The sequence below is a fragment of the Rhinichthys klamathensis genome, unplaced genomic scaffold (genome assembly GCF_029890125.1).
Source record: "Rhinichthys klamathensis goyatoka isolate OS25496 unplaced genomic scaffold, OSU_Roscu_1.1 h1tg000111l_1, whole genome shotgun sequence".
NCBI lineage: Eukaryota > Metazoa > Chordata > Actinopteri > Cypriniformes > Leuciscidae > Rhinichthys > Rhinichthys klamathensis.
The window spans coordinates 10,960,410-10,979,526 of NW_026606649.1; the positions used below are offsets into that span (position 1 = coordinate 10,960,410).

At 37.1% G+C, this 19,117-nt stretch overlaps 1 pseudogene; it reads right to left on the reverse strand.

The window, feature by feature from the left end:
- Nucleotides 1–19,117, reverse strand: part of LOC130087777 (RNA cytosine C(5)-methyltransferase NSUN2-like) — a 45,376-nt pseudogene that overhangs the window by 14,492 nt on the left and 11,767 nt on the right.

The following is a 19,117-nucleotide window of genomic DNA, read 5'->3' on the forward strand; positions in this document are numbered from 1 at the left end:
GGAGCTTCGTGCCCTGGATGTGCATCCCACAAATCTCCATCAACTGCAAGATGCTATCCTATCAATATGGGCCAACATTTCTAAAGAATGCTTTCAGCACATTGTTGAATCAATGCCACGTAGAATTAAGGCAGTTCTGAAGGGGAAAGGGGGTCAAACACAGTATTAGTATGGTGTTCCTAATAATCCTTTAGGTGAGTGTATATGTGTGTGTGTATATATATATATATATATATATATATATATATATATATATATATATATATATATGATCAAAAGAAACTTGCCATCTCTCCAGTCTTATATTCGCCAGCTTCTCTGGGTCTGTTGGTGGAAACATGGTGGGTCTGATCTGGGTGTGTCGACTTTTTGGCACCTCTGACCAGTCAGAAAACCACTGGCCCTCTTTCGTCATTACCTATATAAGAGCAGAGCAAGATTACACTATCGTTCAAAAGTTGTTGTTGTTTTTTAGTTATTTGGACATAAAATTATATTTTCATTAAGCAAAGATGCATTAAACTGAATAAAAGTGACAGTAAAGGCATTTAGGCAAATAAATGCATAAATGGCAGCAAAACTGTTTTCAACAGACAATAATAAGAAATGTTTCTTGAGCACCAAATCAGCTTGTTAGAATGATTCCTGAAGGATCATGTGACACTGAAGACTGCAGTAATGATGCTGAAAATACAGCTTTGCCATCACAGAAATAAATTGCATTTTAATTTATATTCAAATAGAAATGGTTATTTTAAAATTGTAATATATTTTACTGTTTTTACTGTATTTTTGATCAAATAAATGCAGCCTTGGTGAGCCTTCTTTCAAACACACAAAAAAAGAAAACTTATTTTTGTATAAACCACTTGTGAAGTTTACAATGTATAAATTTCAACATCAATGGATATTTAACCTGCACTTCTACCACAGGGAAATTTTCTAAGATGCAGAGTCACACATGGAATATTCTCATATAAGCCATCAAAATGAAAATAAGGGTAAAAAAATCACGAATGGTCTTAAAGTTTTGCAGTTTTACAAAGATCAACATAAATAATAAACAAACAATAATCACGTTTAATTAATATTTATGGCCAGTATGTGTGACAAAGTTGATTTTGGACCAGCTTAATTTTGTAGCGACATTTAAGAAAAGCCACTATGTTGCCAATCAGGTCATATTGTATCTGGTTTTAGACAGTATATATTCAATTTGGTTAAGGGGACTATCACAGATGTAGACATGTTATTTTAATATAATGTTACCAAGATTTCTTGGACTATCAAAACAGCCTTACTGTGGCACTCGCTCCAGTGAGAGCCCCAGTTACCAACAGTCTTATGCCCCTGCTGCAATGAATGAAGAGAAATGACTGCGCTAGCGCAAAAGACAAACCAATGCAGACTCAACATTCATAAGCAGGAACAGCATGAACAGAAATTAATGTCAGAGAGTGGAGGATAACAGCATACTTTCCAAGATGTTATTCCAGGCATATATTTGAGTCCTGGGAGATCTGCAGAGGCATCTGCTAACTCTAAAGCACCTGAGAAATAAACAGAAGAGTGAAGAAGAAACCACAGGAGGGAGAGGGGAGAAAAAGCAGAACAAAGTTGAGGTGACATGGCAAGGTAAATACGTCCTATCATTTATTTAATGCTTGACCCAAAATTGCATTTCCCACATGTTTTGTATTTTATATCAATGAAGATACACAACACATGTGAGGGTGAACCATAAAAAACAACCATTTCAGTTACTTGGAACAAAATATATAACTGAATACACTTTCAATTATACAAATTAAATAAATAACTGAAAAAAAACAAAAACATTTCAACATTTATCACGATTTAGTTTAACATGAAGTACTAAAATAACTTTAAAAAAAAAAAAAATAATAAAACTACATAGACATTTAAAAACTGAAAAAGACAAAAACACAACAAAATAAGTACAACTTTAAAATTAACTTAAAAGAAAATATACAAAAAATCTAATTCATGGGGCAGAAATGTTTCCTTCACGTACCTTCACTCTTCTCCAGCAGGGCAGCGATGACTGCTTCATCCTCGATGGGGTTCAGAGAGCAGGTGGAGTACACCATCCTGCCCCCTACAGCCAGCTGCTCTACACCTCGCACCGCAATCCTTATCTGCAGCCTGACAGACAAGGAGACAAATTGAAAATACACACACACACTAGAGCATAACAAACTGCAACCACTGCAACCTCAGAATGGAGAGAGAGCACGCGGGCACGCACACACACGCACACACACACACACACACACACACACACACACGCTGACAGTGCAACAAAGAAATTAGATGCAACATCCCGTTTCAGTAATCAGGTACAGAAAACACATCACTGCTAATTCACTGCCACTGCCAAATAGCTAAAGCTCCAGACACAATGATCATCATGCATCAAGACTGGGGTTTATCTCAGAGCATGAAGGCTCTAGGATGTGTTCAGAATGAGTACCAGTGTACTGCTAACAGAACAGTATACTCTGTACTGTAGTACAGAAGTATGATGCATTGTTGTCACAGGACTTCAATTCAGTTGTGTATACAACAAATACCCAAGAATCTAAAAATGTCTTTATTTGTCTTGAAAAGAAGTTGTAAAAATAATAAAACAATTAACATACAGATACATACATACACACACACATGATCACCAGTCACAGGTGAAAAAGAGAAAAAAAAAACCATATCATGATATACACTCACCTAAAGGATTATTAGGAACACCATACTCATACTGTGTTTGACCCCCTTTCGCCTTCAGAACTGCCTTAATTCTACGTGGAATTGATTCAACAAGGTGCTGAAAGCATTCTTTAGAAATGTTGGCCCATATTGATAGGATAGCATCTTGCAGTTGATGGAGATTTGTGGGATGCACATCCAGGGCACGAAGCTCCCGTTCCACCACATCCCAAAGATGCTCTATTGGGTTGAGATCTGGTGACTGTGGGGGCCATTTTAGTACAGTGAACTCATTGAAACCATGTTCAAAAAACCAATTTGAAATGATTCGAGCTTTGTGACATGGTGCATTATCCTGCTGGAAGTAGCCATCAGAGGATGGGTACATGGTGGCCATAAAGGGATGGACATGGTCAGGGCCGGTGTAGCAGTCGATTCTGTTCCCTACCGGAATTCCTGTTCCCCCTGACAACGCATGCGTAGCAGTTGCAACGAAGCTCAGCTGGATGTACGGAAAGCGAAAAAGGCCAAAAGCATTGGCGCAACATTTAAATGTCTTGATACACTGCAGCATAATAAAATGGTTCTCGCACTCCAATCATATTTCTGTGAATTAATTTAATTAATTTAGCACTTGTTCATAGTTTTTGTATTATGTCTGAATATATTCAGTTGAATTGTGCCCATACAAATCGCCTTATGTGTCCATGTTGACATCCAAACTCAATGCCTCATATTATTGTCTTATTATTATTTATAAAGATTGCAAAACGTCAGAGATGACAGGTTTATGATATACAACTTTGTAAACAATATAAAAATATATTAACAACAAGTTCAATGTCACCAAAATACACACGTGTATTTGTGTATGAGAAAAATAGTTCCTCAGTTCCATTATAGTTCCATTATTGTCACAAGGGAAACACATTTTCAGGTGACACCTTTTGTTCCCTGTATGAAATAAAAATAATGAAATAAATATGAATAAAACCATATATTGCTATTACTACCTTTATTATTATTTTTGACATGCAAGATATAGGCTATGGGTGCAACATAACAGTCTAATCATAATTAATTCAATTTCAGAGGGCACTAATTAAATTAATAAATTACCCATATTAATAAATGGTGTTCTAAATTGGGGAGATGACCACACAACATTGTCTCCTGAATTTTTATTCTTGCTGGCACATTCCAACAATGGATCCAAAAATGTATGGGGAAATCATGAACTACAAAACTCAAGGCACATACCCATTTGCATTAAAAAGACCATACATATGTAATTCTCAGACGTTCCTCCAATTTCCAAATTGATGGCAATTAATTCCAAATGATAATTATTCTACACAGTGGAGACAGCTCTAGATAACTCTACAGACAGGACTCAGGAGTGAGGTATAGTGATACAACAAGACTTGATACAAACAAAAAGCCCATACTTGTCCATGGACTATAGCCTTCTTATAATTAACTTGCCAGGAACTAGAACATCAAAAATAACCTATCCTGCAATTTCAGTTTAAATTAGCCTATTTCTTTCATTGGGCCTTTGTAAAGGGGCCATCTAAATTGTTGTTTAGATTTATTTTACTAAAGCTAATAAAGCTATTTCAATAGATGGCCAACTTTACTACCTCTCCTCAAAAAATGGAATATATGTGTTTCTTGCAATAAATAACAATATCAGTCTTTCAAAACAAGCATTATTTATTTTATAATATGAGACATTAAAAGCACCTGTGAAGTGATTGTGATTCAAATAGTCCTGCACTAGAGGCTTATCTGTATTTTACAGTCTATGGTATTAACCAGAGCCTTAATAAAACATCACATTGAAATTGGTAATACGTTTTAAATTTGAAAAGAAATAACCTGGATTGAATTGACAGATGGGAAAACTCAATTAGGGCTACAAGTTTCAGAAATAAAATACAATACTTTTTTAACCTTTTGGCTTCCCGTACATCCAGTTGTGCTTCTTGCTCGTCATTGATATGCTTGCTCGTATTCAGTTCTGATGGTACGTATGGTAACTCGGCAACTACGCATGACTTGTAGTATGATTGCGTAAAGGGAACAGGAATTCCGGTAGGGAACAGAATCGACTGTCTATTGGCGCTTTTCCACTACACAGTACCAGCTCGCCTCGGCTCGGCTCAGCTCGACTCGACTCGCCTTTGTTTGGTTTTCCACTGTCTAAAAGTTGTACCTGTACCTGCTTTCGGGTACTTTTTTTCGTACCACCTCCGGCGAGGTTCTAAGCGAGCTGAGGCGAGCTAAGCCGATACTAAAATGTGACGTGAAAACAATGCCGACTGCTGATTGGTCACAGAGAATCTGCGTCATCATTGCACGCGCCAGATGGAGTATCCAGAATAACCCCGCCATTTTTAAATAGTTTGGCCAGAGATAGTTACTAAACTTACTACTATTATTATGGCAACTCGGAAGAATACGCCGTGGTCAAACGAGGAGGTGCAGACATTCTTTTGTTTGGTTGCCAAAGAGAGGATCCAGCGAGAGCTTGATGGGGCAACGAGGAACGAAATGCGTCGCTATGACGACCGGGTACTATTTGTGGCGGTACTTTCTGCAATGGAAAACGGAGCGAAAAGCGAGCCGAGTCGAGGCGAGCCAAGGCGAGTCGAGTCGAGTCGAGCTGGTACTGGTAATGGAAAAGCGCCATATGTTCACCGGCACGAGGCATAAGCGAACTAAGCGGCTGCTTGGGGCCCCTTGGCCACCAGGGGGCCCCCCAATCGAGTAGAAAAATAGAAAATATTTTTTTAGATAACTTAAACAAGTGACATAAATGGATTAATTAATATGGATGAATCAATGATTAATTAAAGACAATAAAATTCTGATTTCATGATCAATATACCTCCCTACAACTGCTGCTGTGTCTGCCAGCGTTTAAGTCACTCATGCGCATAATCTAGACACCTCGCGCGTGCATACAATTCGTGCGCAACTGCGCATAGTCGCGGACTCGCGCCGGTAATGTTAAGCCGTGTCACAAAAAAAGGTACCGAAAATAGAACGAAGAAAATGACACAGGAGGAGAAAAAAGAGCAAGATAAAAGTATGTTTGCATGATTACTTACGGTATGTTTTGTGCAGCAATTGAACCATTCCTATCTACGGCAAGCCCAGAGGGGAAAAATACATTGCATACACACACATATACAACGAGCGCCAGTACATCATTACCGGTATTATAGTAACAGACTTTGTTGGATTCTGTCATGTACAATCTAACAAAGTCGGTTACAATAATAATAATTAAAAAAAAAGATTTTGTGAACAGTTACACTGTATTGAGACAGTTAAGAAATAATAATTTTTTTTACAGTTTTCAACAATAATTGTCATTGTTGAACCCTTGCTCTCTTATTATGTTTTTGATTTCTCAGTTGTCATTATTTTAGCAAATAATTTATTTTGATATGTTTTGAGACCGTTTGTATTAAGAAGTTTCAAAGAGTTAGTAAAAGAGTAAAGTAAAAGTAAAAAAAGTAGGCTATCTATTTTTTATTAAGTATTTATTTTGTATTTACACATAACCTCAGTGTATTAATTTATAATGTATCATTATTGCGTGATATTTGTGTCAATAATCGTCAAGCACAAGTGACTCCGCGTAGTGGGAGGGGCCCCCAAATCAAATTCTGCTTAGGGCCCCCAAAAGGCTCGGGCCGGCTCTGGACATGGCCAGAAACAATGCTCAGGTAGGCCGTGGCATTTAAACGATGCCCAATTGGTACTAAGGGGCCTAAAGTGTGCTGTTGTGGCAAAACTTCTGTTAAACATCATCACTGCGTAAGAGACACTCAGAGTCAAATTAATAAAAAGAGAAGTATTTATTCTTGCAAGAATAGGTTCAGTCTGACACACAGAAGTTACGCTGTGCATGAGAGTGACACACAACAGGAAGACATGAGACAGCCTTTATACTCTTTTCAAGGTTCCTCTTCACCAGCTGTACCTTTCACCCACTCAGATAAGGTCCTTAGTTACTGCTGTTCAGTCTCTACTTAAAGACACAAACTGGTACTGAAATAAACTGGCCAAAACTGGCTGTCCTTAAGGTCAGTTGTTCTGTCCCATATGTTCCTGAAACGTCACGCACAAGCACGTACACACATATATTTTACACATTGAATAGGTTCTCTCTCTTATGATATCTGTTAGGGGTCAATGACTATTAAAATTTCCACAACAAATTCCCGCTTTTTATCATTCAGATTACCCATAATCATAATAATAAACAATAAGACAAATTTTAAGTCATATCATCACACTTATACTCTTTATCTCTGATTTTTACATAAATGATCACTCTTCTTAAACATTTGTGAAATAACATTTTGAAAAAGTAAAAAGCTTAGGCTGTTTTGTGGGGATAGTCCCTTAAGTATTAGCAAGCAAGTAAAGATTGTATCTGAAGCCGGGCTGAATGAATAAGCACTGTTATTGCACTCCTGACCTAGATCAGACCCTCAGTCACCTCAGAATAAACAAGAAATAGTTTACAGATTAGTAGGAAAACCATCAATCCAAACATAATGAATAAAAGTAGAATAAAATCCCTCATTTCAAACCCTGTCCTTGTACACCACCTCTTAACACGGATGACCGCTGTTTCTAACCTCTAATCTTTGCACTTAATCATTCTCAGAAAAGGAAAAATAGAAGAGAAACAAACAAAACATACATACATTTAACACACATCTTACTGTAGCTTCCGCTACTTGTATCGTCGCATAATTTTGTTCATCCTTGGGATAGACTGTCATTTTTCCAATTGAACAGACAGCAGGTTTTCACCTGTCTCTGTAATCGTATTCACCCAGGAATAACAAAATTATCAGAATAACGCAATCCTAACTCCTATCACTAAGCCTTTTCCATTAATCTATGCCCATCTCCATATTTTATTCACTTCTAATTCAATTTAGTAAGCTCTATTAACGCACTGTTTAACAAATCTAACCAGAGAAGTCTTATAATTTTATCCATTCCTCTAACCAAATTAGTTGTTCAAAATTAACTCTAATATCTCTAGTACAGACACATCAATCAATAGATTTTCTACATTTACAATCAAATCAATACCTAGTTTGATTTAATCAAACAAAATCATCAAAAAACTGATTCTTCTGTTAAACTTAAACCATCAGTTGGCAGTGTTGATCATCTCGTTCGCCCCACGGACGTTCCGTGTTTGACAGGGTGACACTTTGCGTGCCGTTGCAATGGTCTTTCCCTCGTAGGCGAGGCAGACAGTTACTAGCACAGTCTTTTTTAAACCTCACTTTATGCTCTATTGGATGGTTGAGGCCTGTTAGTGTTGTCTAAGGTGAGAGGCTTGGACCCAGGTGTCACATTCTCCAACCATTTTCTGATCCTTACAAGGTTTTCCCTTAAATCACCATTTCTTGCCTGCTTTCACCTGTGAATGGAGACCTTAAGTATTTTGTCTAGTACCGCTTGTCTAGCCGCTCGTCCCTTTTGGTGTGACCTGTGGAATCAACAACCTGAAACATTATCACCGGATAATTTCTTGCTCACTTAATAGCAAAGGGTTCCTTTTCCTCCTGAAAAAAAACCCCTCAACCCACTTTGCTCATGTCCACAACACATTTGGAACAGATTCAGTTCTGTTTGATGCAATCCATCCTGACATTCTGCAAAAGGAAAATCTTAAGTTATGCGCTGCCCAGGTGTGGCACCTTTCTTCTACAATAATAACCCAGGCCAGGATAATTATCCAAATTCATCCATAGCCATAATTTTATTAGGCACATTCTGCCCTGTATCAAAAGTCTGCATGCTCGGTAAAGAAAAACAAATGTCGAGGTTATTGTCAGATAGTAAAGTACACCGCGGCCTTTGCTGCCGCCTCTGCCCTGGCGTCTCCTGTTGAAACAGTCCTGCAATTTTGTTATCAGCGTGTGCGGCACACTTACAGACAGCAATATTGCCCCACCTGTGCAATGGCTTTCAGCAAATAGTAAACCATATTTGGCAATTGTTACCATCCCCCTTTTGATGCAAGAATAAATGAATAAAGGTTTATTCGGGTACTAAACATAAAAAAGAATATATATACAACAAATTCATTACAAACAAAGAAGGTAACCGAACAGGTGTAGGCTGAAGCCATGGCTTATTACGCCTACCCTATTTACAAAACAACATCTACCCATCAAAATTTGAACATAAACAATATACATGTATAAACATATGCATACATACACACATTCCTATATACACATACTACATACTCATATACATACATATATACATACAAACCTCTGCACTTGATTACAAATATTTATTTATTACTTATATTATTGAAATCTAAACACAACAATTATGCATAAACTTATCTTGGACAATTTTTCTTAAGCATCCGAATATTTGTCAAAAATTAAGATTTTAAACTGTTTTTTAAAGTAATGAATGGAATTGCTCCTCTTTAGATCATCAGTGAGACCATTCCACAAGTCGACCCCTTTTACCGAGATGGTGTTCATTTTAAAGTTTGTTCTGACCATCTGTTTTTTAAACATGTGCTCTCCTCTTAAGTTATATTTCTGTTCCCTGTTTTCAAACAAACATAGTATATTTTCAGGCACTATTTTCCTATTAACTTTGAACATAAAAACGGCAGTATTCAGACTGACTAAATCGGAAAATTTTATTGCTTTAAATTTACAGAATATGGAATTTGTCGGTTAATTATACGGGGAATGATTGACTATCCTTATAGCTTTTTTTGTAAAATAAAAATGGGTTTTGTGTTTGTAGTGTAGGCATGCCCCCATATTTCAACAGTAAAAAAAATATGGAACAATAAGAGAACAATGCAGAATATACAAAGACGGCATATTTAAGAAGTACTTGGTTTTATGTAATATAGCTATTGTTTTAGACAGTTTTGATTGAACATGAGCGATGTGAGGTTTCCAAGATAGTTTATAGTCTAATATTATTCCAAGAAATTTGTTTTCATTTACCCTTTCTAGTTCCACATCAATCTTTAAGCTCATGCTGGTTTTAATTTGTCGATTTGTCGAAGACCTAAACTCGTGCATCAATTTAACATAATACAATTGTCCTTCACCCACATTTCCTCCAGACATCTTTCTCTGCCTCTGAAACAAAATATTACTTAAAGCCACAATCACATCTTATCAGATTATTTGAATGGCAACGGCCCTCAGTCTCACCGTGTATCCTGTTTTTTTCAGGCCTGTTGTTGGTCTCTTAAGTCAGTCATCTACAAACATTTTCCAAAGTCATCAATTGTTTCTATCAGGTCAGGTCGTGCTGTACAGACTTGGTCAATGTCAGTCAATAATTATTCCCCCTTTGTTCACAATAATCATAAATGTTAAGGGCTCTCTTGATAATTCGAAATTGACTTAGCCAATGTGTCGCTTTGTTGTTGCCGTCAAATCCCCAGACGGCGATCTACGAATTCACAATTCCAATTTACATCAATACTTAAACTGATCTTCAAATCTACATCATGTATGACAAAAGTATTACTACCAGACAGAGCTTGATGACCAATCAACTTAAAGCTCGTCCTATGTTCTGTATCATCTTTTCATCCGAATTATCAGCTTCTTTAAAGTTTGTCATTTGCCTTAACCCATCTGTGATGATAAAACACTCATACTCATAAGCAAAATACAATGCTTTCACCATCAAACACACACATTCATACCTGACGATGACCTGCTCATATTCTCATATTCATATCTTTTAAATAAGATTCTAAACTTCCCATTTTCCTGTAGCTTCTACCTAATTGTACATGGTCTCTTAACCAATTTCAAAGCATGTCTGTTCATTATTCATTAGATTTTTAGACAAGTCAGCTGGGTTGTTTTGGTTCCTTATCATTATTTTTCTTCAGCTTGCTCTAGCAGGCCGATAACAGAAAGACAGACACAGTTCCCATCCCTTCCTCCAACTCAGGCAGTCTCTCTCACTATAAACAAATAATATTTTCAACAGCCTCCTAAGACTATAATTTAGACAGAATGTAATATTAAATTTATCACAATAACCTTTTACCATTAAACTTTGTTATCCAGACTTTTCTTAAATCAAAAGCTGTCTTCATATAGCCACCACCATGTCTAACGACCTTCAGGAGTTAAAACATTATTTCACAATCAACTTCTATACATTTTCTTTTCTTGCCCATGAGGCAGTCAATACATAAAAAGTTTTACTACTGTCTCCACACCAAATAATACCAATCACCTCATGGTCTCAGCTGGCTCTTGAAAGCCCATTCCTGTTAGCCCTTTATCTATAATCTCCATCAGGGTGTTGTTCCCTGGCATAGTTGCAGACACTTGTCACAATGAAAAACAAGCCATACAATGAATGCGGTTTCTGGTGAGAGGTATAGAGGAACACTCACGTTTCTGGATCAGACTGCCGTAACTCCTCACAGCTCATCCGCCCTAACGATAAAGGATGCTGCTGGCCTCACAGTCATCCGCTCCACTCTCATACCCATCTCACATAAACACCTCCATCAGGAGATGCCCAGTGTCGGCGTGACCCCCCTGCCTTAGGTTGCCCTCTGTCTGGCCAAAGAAGGTCTTACCCGTCACTGGGAAAGTCACCTCGTGCACACTGGTAACCGCTCTTTCCCAATACCAAATCAGTCTTCTTCAACAAAATCAGTTGTTTTCTGGAGCTTTAGGAAAGGCACATTCAAGAGTCACCAGAGCCAGTCCGATTGCCTAATAGTGTTCACACAGGAAGACAGGTTAATAACAGCAGTATTTAATCACTTAAATCCATTAACTGTCTTAAAAGCAGAAACCTAGCTGCTTAGATTATGCTCAGTAAATTTAGATCACAACCGTACATTCAGTGTACTTCATCTGTAGCCGGAGCCATCGGCCCTGAATGGTGGAGACTAAATTAGACAAAGTTGTTACTGGTCCTAAAATAAAATAAAATGTCTTCTATCGTTTAAGATCTGCATTATTATTTTAAAGACTTCTTTAAAGTCATTCAGTTTTACATTTAAAACATTTACAAATACAAATTGCCCTCTGCATGGCAATGATTTCTTTTACCATCTCTGTCTATGATTCTTCAACTGAATTGATTGATTGATTGATTGATTGATTGATTGATTGATTTTATTTGACCACTTAAATATAAAAATATGAAATTGTGTCATACATTAAAATAAAATACAAGTAGTCAGGGATAACACAATAAAGCCCAAAGACTTATTTCCATTGTGGTCCCTTATAAAGGCAGCGGAAGAGGACAAGTGGCAGCAAATCACACATCAATCATTCATCATACATTAAACAAGTTCATACATAGTCTATTTTTATGATAATTTTTTCTGTATAATATGGAATTATAATAACTACAATTGGCACCTAAACCATACTTTCAAACCCTGTTTAAAACTACCTATACTTCTTACTGTCTTAAGTGTACCAGGTAACCGATTCCAAAGGGTAGTTCCAGCATAAAGAAAAGACTGTTTGCCCAGATTTGTATTAAATCTGGGGGGTACAAAATCGGTTGAGCTACCCCTAGTGGAGTACCTGTGAACTTCATTTACTCTATTAAAATAATTTCTAAAATATTTGGCAACATCTCCATAAACGATTTTATGTACCATACCCAGCTGCATCTGAGACACTCAATCCTTAACTTTCAACCATCCCACCCTTTCAAAGTGGGAAGATTCCAGATGAGTTATTATGGGGAGGTCTAAAATTAGCCTTATTAATTTATTTTGAGACGTCTGAAGCCTATGTTTCAGGTTCCTTGTGAGACCATTGTACCATGAGCCACACGCATAATCAAAATAAGGCTGAATTAAAGCTCCTGCCAAAACTAGCTTTGTTTTTTCATCCAAAAACTTTGATTATTTGATTATATCAACTTTGATATTCTGGCCAAAAAACGAACTCTCTGATTAACTTTGGTGATTACCTTTTGGGCCTGCCCTACTCCAGATAAATTACAATCTAACATACATCCAAGATAACTGATTGATCCCTTGGCAGTAATTACAATATCTCCAGCTAGGACCTTAAAACATGAGGCTTTCTTTAACTTTATCTTTGTTCCAAACAATATGGATTCAGTTTTCCCTAAATGAAGTGATAATCTGTTATCAGCCATCCACATCCTAACATTTAGAAGTTCTGTGCTAAGTATGCTTTCAATCATATTTTTATCTTTGTGAGAGACAATCAGCGCAGAATCATCTGCATATAAAAAAAGACTGCATGAACAAGCAGACTTTAGATCATTTATATATAGTAAATAGAAAAGTGGACCCAAAACGCTTCCTTGAGGTACCCCACAGCCCATGCCTTTTGGTTGAGACATTTCCCCCCCCCAATGTCCACTACTTGCGTTCTATTTTCCAGATAGGAGCCCACCCATTTCTGTGCTAATTCACTAAAACCCATGGCTTTCAATTTATACATTAAAACACAATGGTCGACTGTATCAAAGGCTTTTTGTAAGTCTAACATAACCATGCCACAGAAGTTTCCATTATCTACCTCCTTTTTTATATAGTCAGTTAAAAACAGTAAACAGGAATCCGTAGAATGAGATTTACGAAAACCAGACTGGAACTCATAAAGTAGGTTTTGTGATTTTAAGTAATTATCAATCTGTTCAAAAATGATCCTTTCAATTATCTTTGACAGACAACCAAGAATTGAAATGGGTCTATAATTACCAGGGTCTAGTTTACTCCCTTTCTTATATATTGGAATCACTCTGGCAATCTTGAGGTCATTGGGAAAGTATCCATGTTCTATCGACCTGTTTATAATATGAGTAATGCTCGGAGTAATGATCTCAGCGGCATCCCTCACGAATCTAGATGGAATAGAATCTAATCCTGTGGCTTTAGAGCCATCAAGCCTCTTCAGCTTCTCAAGAACAAGTGCCTCCCTCACCTTTTCAAAAGAGAAACTCCCCGCCTGAACACCTAACTGAGAGTAAAAGTCCTGCACATGACTTTCACCATATTGACCAGTCTGGTCAGGTAACTTTTCCACAAGCTTCCTGGCAACTGATGAGAAATACTTATTAAAGCTATCTGCCACAATCTTCTTCTCTGATGTAATATTGTTGCCAAGATCTAGAGTAATATTAATGTTTTTTTGTTTTTAGCCTTTTACTGTAGCCAAGGTGCTTAAGGGATTTCCATCGCTTTCCTGAGTCATTTCTGTATTCAGCAATTTTTTCATTGAAATATGCCTTTTTAGTATTGACAACTAATTTGTTAACTTCATTTCTTGCCTTTTTATAATCAGCCCAACTCTGCTCATCCTTTTTTTTCTCTGAATTTCCCATACTTCCTGTTTCTTAGCCTAATTGCCTCAAGGATGTCATCATTTACCCAGGGTTCTGTTCTCTGCTTTATTCTGATTTCCTTATATGGGGCTATTTTATCTATAGCTTCTAAAAATATACTTTTAAATAAGCACCATGCTTTGTCCACATCACTACATAGCAACACTGTAGACCAGTTCATTTTAATTAAGCAGCCATTCAGCTCTTCTTTGCTATACTTTTTCAGTGACCGGATCTTAATAGAAGTATGACAGTTAAGCACTGCTTGCTTGATCTTTCTAGTACATAAGATAATAGAATAGTCACTCAACCAATGTTCCCTCTAATTTTTTTTCTTGCTGAGCAAAACTTTTTTCTATTGGGCGCAATGGGCGGACATTTTGCGCCACCTGAGCAAAAATATTCTTTATACCTGACCTGTACAGCATACGTAGAAACACAATGGTTTCAACGTTCAGTTGTAACTTTTAACTTGAATGTGCCATTTCTATTTTATTTGACCCTTGATGTAACTTATTGGTATTAAATCATATTTTCGAAAAACAAGCTTCTTAACAAATTAAGTCACTAAATGAAGCACATTTTAGGTTACCTGATTTTTTTTTTTTTTACAGTGCTGTTAACTGTACAGTCTTTACCAATTCTTTACAATAATAGAATATAGTATGAAAGAAAAGTAAGCTGTTACACTGAGATGGTTTGGGAAAACCATAAAGTGTTTTTGTACAGTCAATTAATTGTGTACAGGAAGCATTAAACCATCAAAATTAAAAGATTGTTTATTGCTTATGAATTTCCAATATTTTCTTTAGCAGGGGGTTTCAAACTTTTTAATGGCAAGGAGCCCTAAACAATACCCTTGTGAGATTCTTTATTTAGGCTTATAATGTAATAAAATAAAGGCCTAATATAACCTAAACAATACCCTTGTGAGATTCTTTATTTAGGATTATAATCTAATAAAATATAGGCCTAATATAATATAATAAAACGAATTTAAGTATTTGAAGTGATATATCAGTTTAAATGCTTCAATTTGTTTACATATTATATTATTATAATATGAAAACAAACTGAACCATTTAAATAGATCTAATAGCTAAATATTTTCAAGAAAAGTGAATGTGAACTCTTTTATAATCTAACCATCCCTGAAACTCCACCCCACACAAAAACATCTATTTAAACTAATGATGTATTTTGAATTTGCACGCAGGTGGGTGTGTAATTGTTACCGTTCTGTGTCCATCAACCGTTATTTCCACCACTTTAATCAAACCACTCTTCTTTAAAACATTATGATGTGATTTTATTTCACGTCTTTGCGTTTCTCGTTGCCTCTCGTATTGAGCTATTTGGTCCGCACACACGACTCACTGCCAATCACACGCGCTCACATCGTTCTCTTTCTATGAAACCTGTAAACTGCATTCACCAGTTTTCACTCTATAGCGGTTGACCAGAGCACTGAAATTAGTTCTCACTTAAACTACAATCAAATGGATTTCCCCACACATTTCACGTCAGTCCTCTGCGTGGCATTTTATTCTTTTCTGCGCGGCCGCCGCTTCAGAAGTGCGCGGCCGAGGCATCAGAAGTGCGCGGCCGCGCACGCGCGCAGCTTAGAGGGAACATTGCACTCAACCCATATTTTATAACCCCGCTTTCTGTTATCCTAGATTTGTCTGACACTAGGACAAGGTCAATCGTGGTTTGGGTGGTAGAGCACACACGTGTAGGTTCATCAATCAGCTGATGTAAACTATAGGAGCGACAGAAATGCATCAATGCTTTATACCCAGAAACATCACTTTTCTGAAAATCAGTGTTGAAATCCCCCAACATGATAACTTCTGATTTAACCAAGTCCATGCAATTTAAACAAACATCCTCTAAAAGTTAATAAAACTGTGTTTGATCAGGCGGTCTATAACATGCGCAAATTAGTATGGGCTTACTCTTCGGTAGCAAAATATCTAACCAGACCGCTTCAACCAGCTCACTATTTAAATCCATTCTATGATTAAAACCAATGTCCGCTCTTACATATATACACACCCCTCCACCTTTGCGGTTTCGATCTCTCCTAATTACGAAATAGTTCTCCAGTTCAATTTCAGCGTCCGTAATGGAGTCATCCAGCCATGTCTCGGTGAAACAAAATATTCCCACCTTTCTGCTTTTACTGAGGTGGCGGATCTCTGTGATTTTCGGGAGAAGGCTTCTGACGTTGAGATGAAGCAGGTGTAATCCTCTCGTCGACAAGAAAGAATCCACATTCGATATCGTGTCTCCCAGTTCCGGATCTCCACCACTTCTCCCGGCGCTTCCGCGCACGCTTCCACTCACTTCAGTGACACTCATGGATAGGAGTTTGTCCCCGGCGTTTGGATGTCTAGAGCAAGCCATTGCACATGCAGAGGGCCTACTTGACATTGTTTTCGTTGATCCAATGAAAACAATGTCAAGTGAAACACTGTGCTTTACTATAAATAGCTTATTATTACTTATGACACAGGCTCAGATAAATGCTTTTAGCTGACATTGACTGAGAGAGACTCTGAGACATTCAGGACTGGTACACTGCTCCCTCATATACTTCTAACATCAAACTTTTATCTACCATCTTTTAACTCTATCCCAGCTTAAGGCATCTTTGCCAGAAATTACATGTGTTTTCAAATAAACATAATTTTATAGTTGTCTTTTGACATTACAAATTTCCATTCAGATTGAGTCTCTGTCGCTCTGGCAGTTTTCAGTCACACACCAGATCCAGATAAGCGAACTGTTTCAGCCAAATCACAAGCTTATCTTTTGAAACCAAAACATCAGCTCTGTTCTTTTCATGGTCAACTTTTCAAGCTGTTTGTTTAATTAGGTGCCTTTCTACACATTTTACATTTAGCAACTGTTAATCCAGTAGCCTTCTGCTTCTTTGATCTTAAATAAAACTAATTATTCTAGTTCTCAATAACGTTTCACATTTCATCTCAATTTTAGTTGTCAGGTTCTCAATTACCATAATTTAATATCTGACTTCAGAGTTTTTTTCCCTAGGAGTTTATCAATCTCCAATCAGGATTCACACTAACTTTGACAAGGCTACTCTGCATCTTTTGCAGTTATTATAAATCATCTCTGAGATCTGTCTCTCTATATTACCTGAACCCTTTTTAAAATGTTTAATTAAAACACAATCATCCTTTTAGTTACTTTGATATATTTTGCAACTCACATTATTACCAGAAATGAGTCACTATCACATTTTCAAACACCTTCTCGTGGGCATTTACAGTTACGTGTTAAATGGTCCTGCTGACCATAATCAAAACACTCTCTGTCATCTGGTTGGTTCGTGTATCAGCCTCAACTACAGCATCAGACACCTTGCAGTTTGATCACTGTGAGCTTCCAAACGGCTCCAACTTACTGCACACCCTTGAAGCAGTCTGTCCCATTCAGGAATGTAAACAGAGCCACTAATAAGCAGTTCTCTGTATTCCTTTGACCATCCACCAATGGCGGATTCAATCACAATAGCCAAATCATAATCTTCAGTATCATTATCATTGGCAGCACATTCATTTTCATGAGCAGCACAGAAAATGCTCAAAATATTCGAATTTGTTTTCTGTCTTTACCTTACTAATTTGGTATTATCATCAACAACACTAATTACAAGTACATGTACATCCGGAAGCCGGGCGAATAAGCAAGCACTGTTGCTGTTATCCCAGCTTATCTTTTACATCATCTGCAAATCTCTTCAAAGTGAGATCTTCAGAGCAGAGCTCTTTACAGCATTTGCTCTCTTCTGTCTCACTATTTTTTTTTTCTTTTTTTTTTCAGGACTGTTCAGTTACTCTTCATAAAGTGTAACAATTTGTACATCATTATTTTCATTAAAACTGGATTGAAGCCTTTTTTCTTCCATCACATGGTTAGTCTGCAGATTCAACTTAATACTATCATTATTGTCTCAGTCTTATCTCTACTATTTCTCCAAAACAGATTATATTACTCAGTCCGTAAATTACACAGACAACCATTATAGCTACTTGCTTCAATACCCTTATTTTCTTAACATTAATAAAATAAAGCAGATATATCATCATTTCAATCATTATTTTATCAAAATATAGAATTGTTCCCCATTCTGCTTAAAACATTCTTCATATCATGTTAATCCCTGTCAATCTTTTTATTTTCATCACATATAGTTTTCTACTATATTTCTTCTCAATCTTTCCCTACATGCCAGTTCCTTCATTATCTAACCAGTACATGATTGTTTGCTTACAATCCCCCCACACACGTCTCAACCTTTTGTTTTTCACTTCCCTCTTCCATCAAATCTCTCACTTACAGTTCCCTCTATTTCACACAGACAGCCTTATTGCTGCTTGCTACTTCAATCCTTATCATATAAATTTAAGTTCTATAGACATCTAATGTCATGCATCCATTTACTGGATGAAGAAGTAAAAACTTTATTTCTCCTGGCAGTTCGACATTTTATCTTCAACCCAACAATCCATTATCTGTTCACATTTTTTATACACATGTTGAACGCAGCCACAACAACCTTTTGTCCCGCTGCCCTGTTCCACTGATTCTCGCACACTCTTAGTCTAGTTGTGTTCAGTGCTCCCTCCCTGGGGAAATCATGGTATTTTATCAGTTTTTCCAATGTCTAACATACATTTTCCCCCATACTTTTCCTAATTTTACAGAAAACCGGTGTATCAAATCTGGCATGCTTACCCTGAGATTTTCCCATAGTGGCTGTCTCTGTTACTCTGTGGATTTTCCGTTCGACGCTGCGTCTTATAATCTGTTGGACGTCTCCACCAGATCTGATCACTTAACCCAAGACCAGAAAGGGTGCACTCAGTGCTCCTGGCGATTCGATTAACTCCCAGTAAACTGCGGCGTGAAGATCCCTTGATCTGCATACACGTCCCCCTTGACCTGTTTGCAAAACGCACTTCAC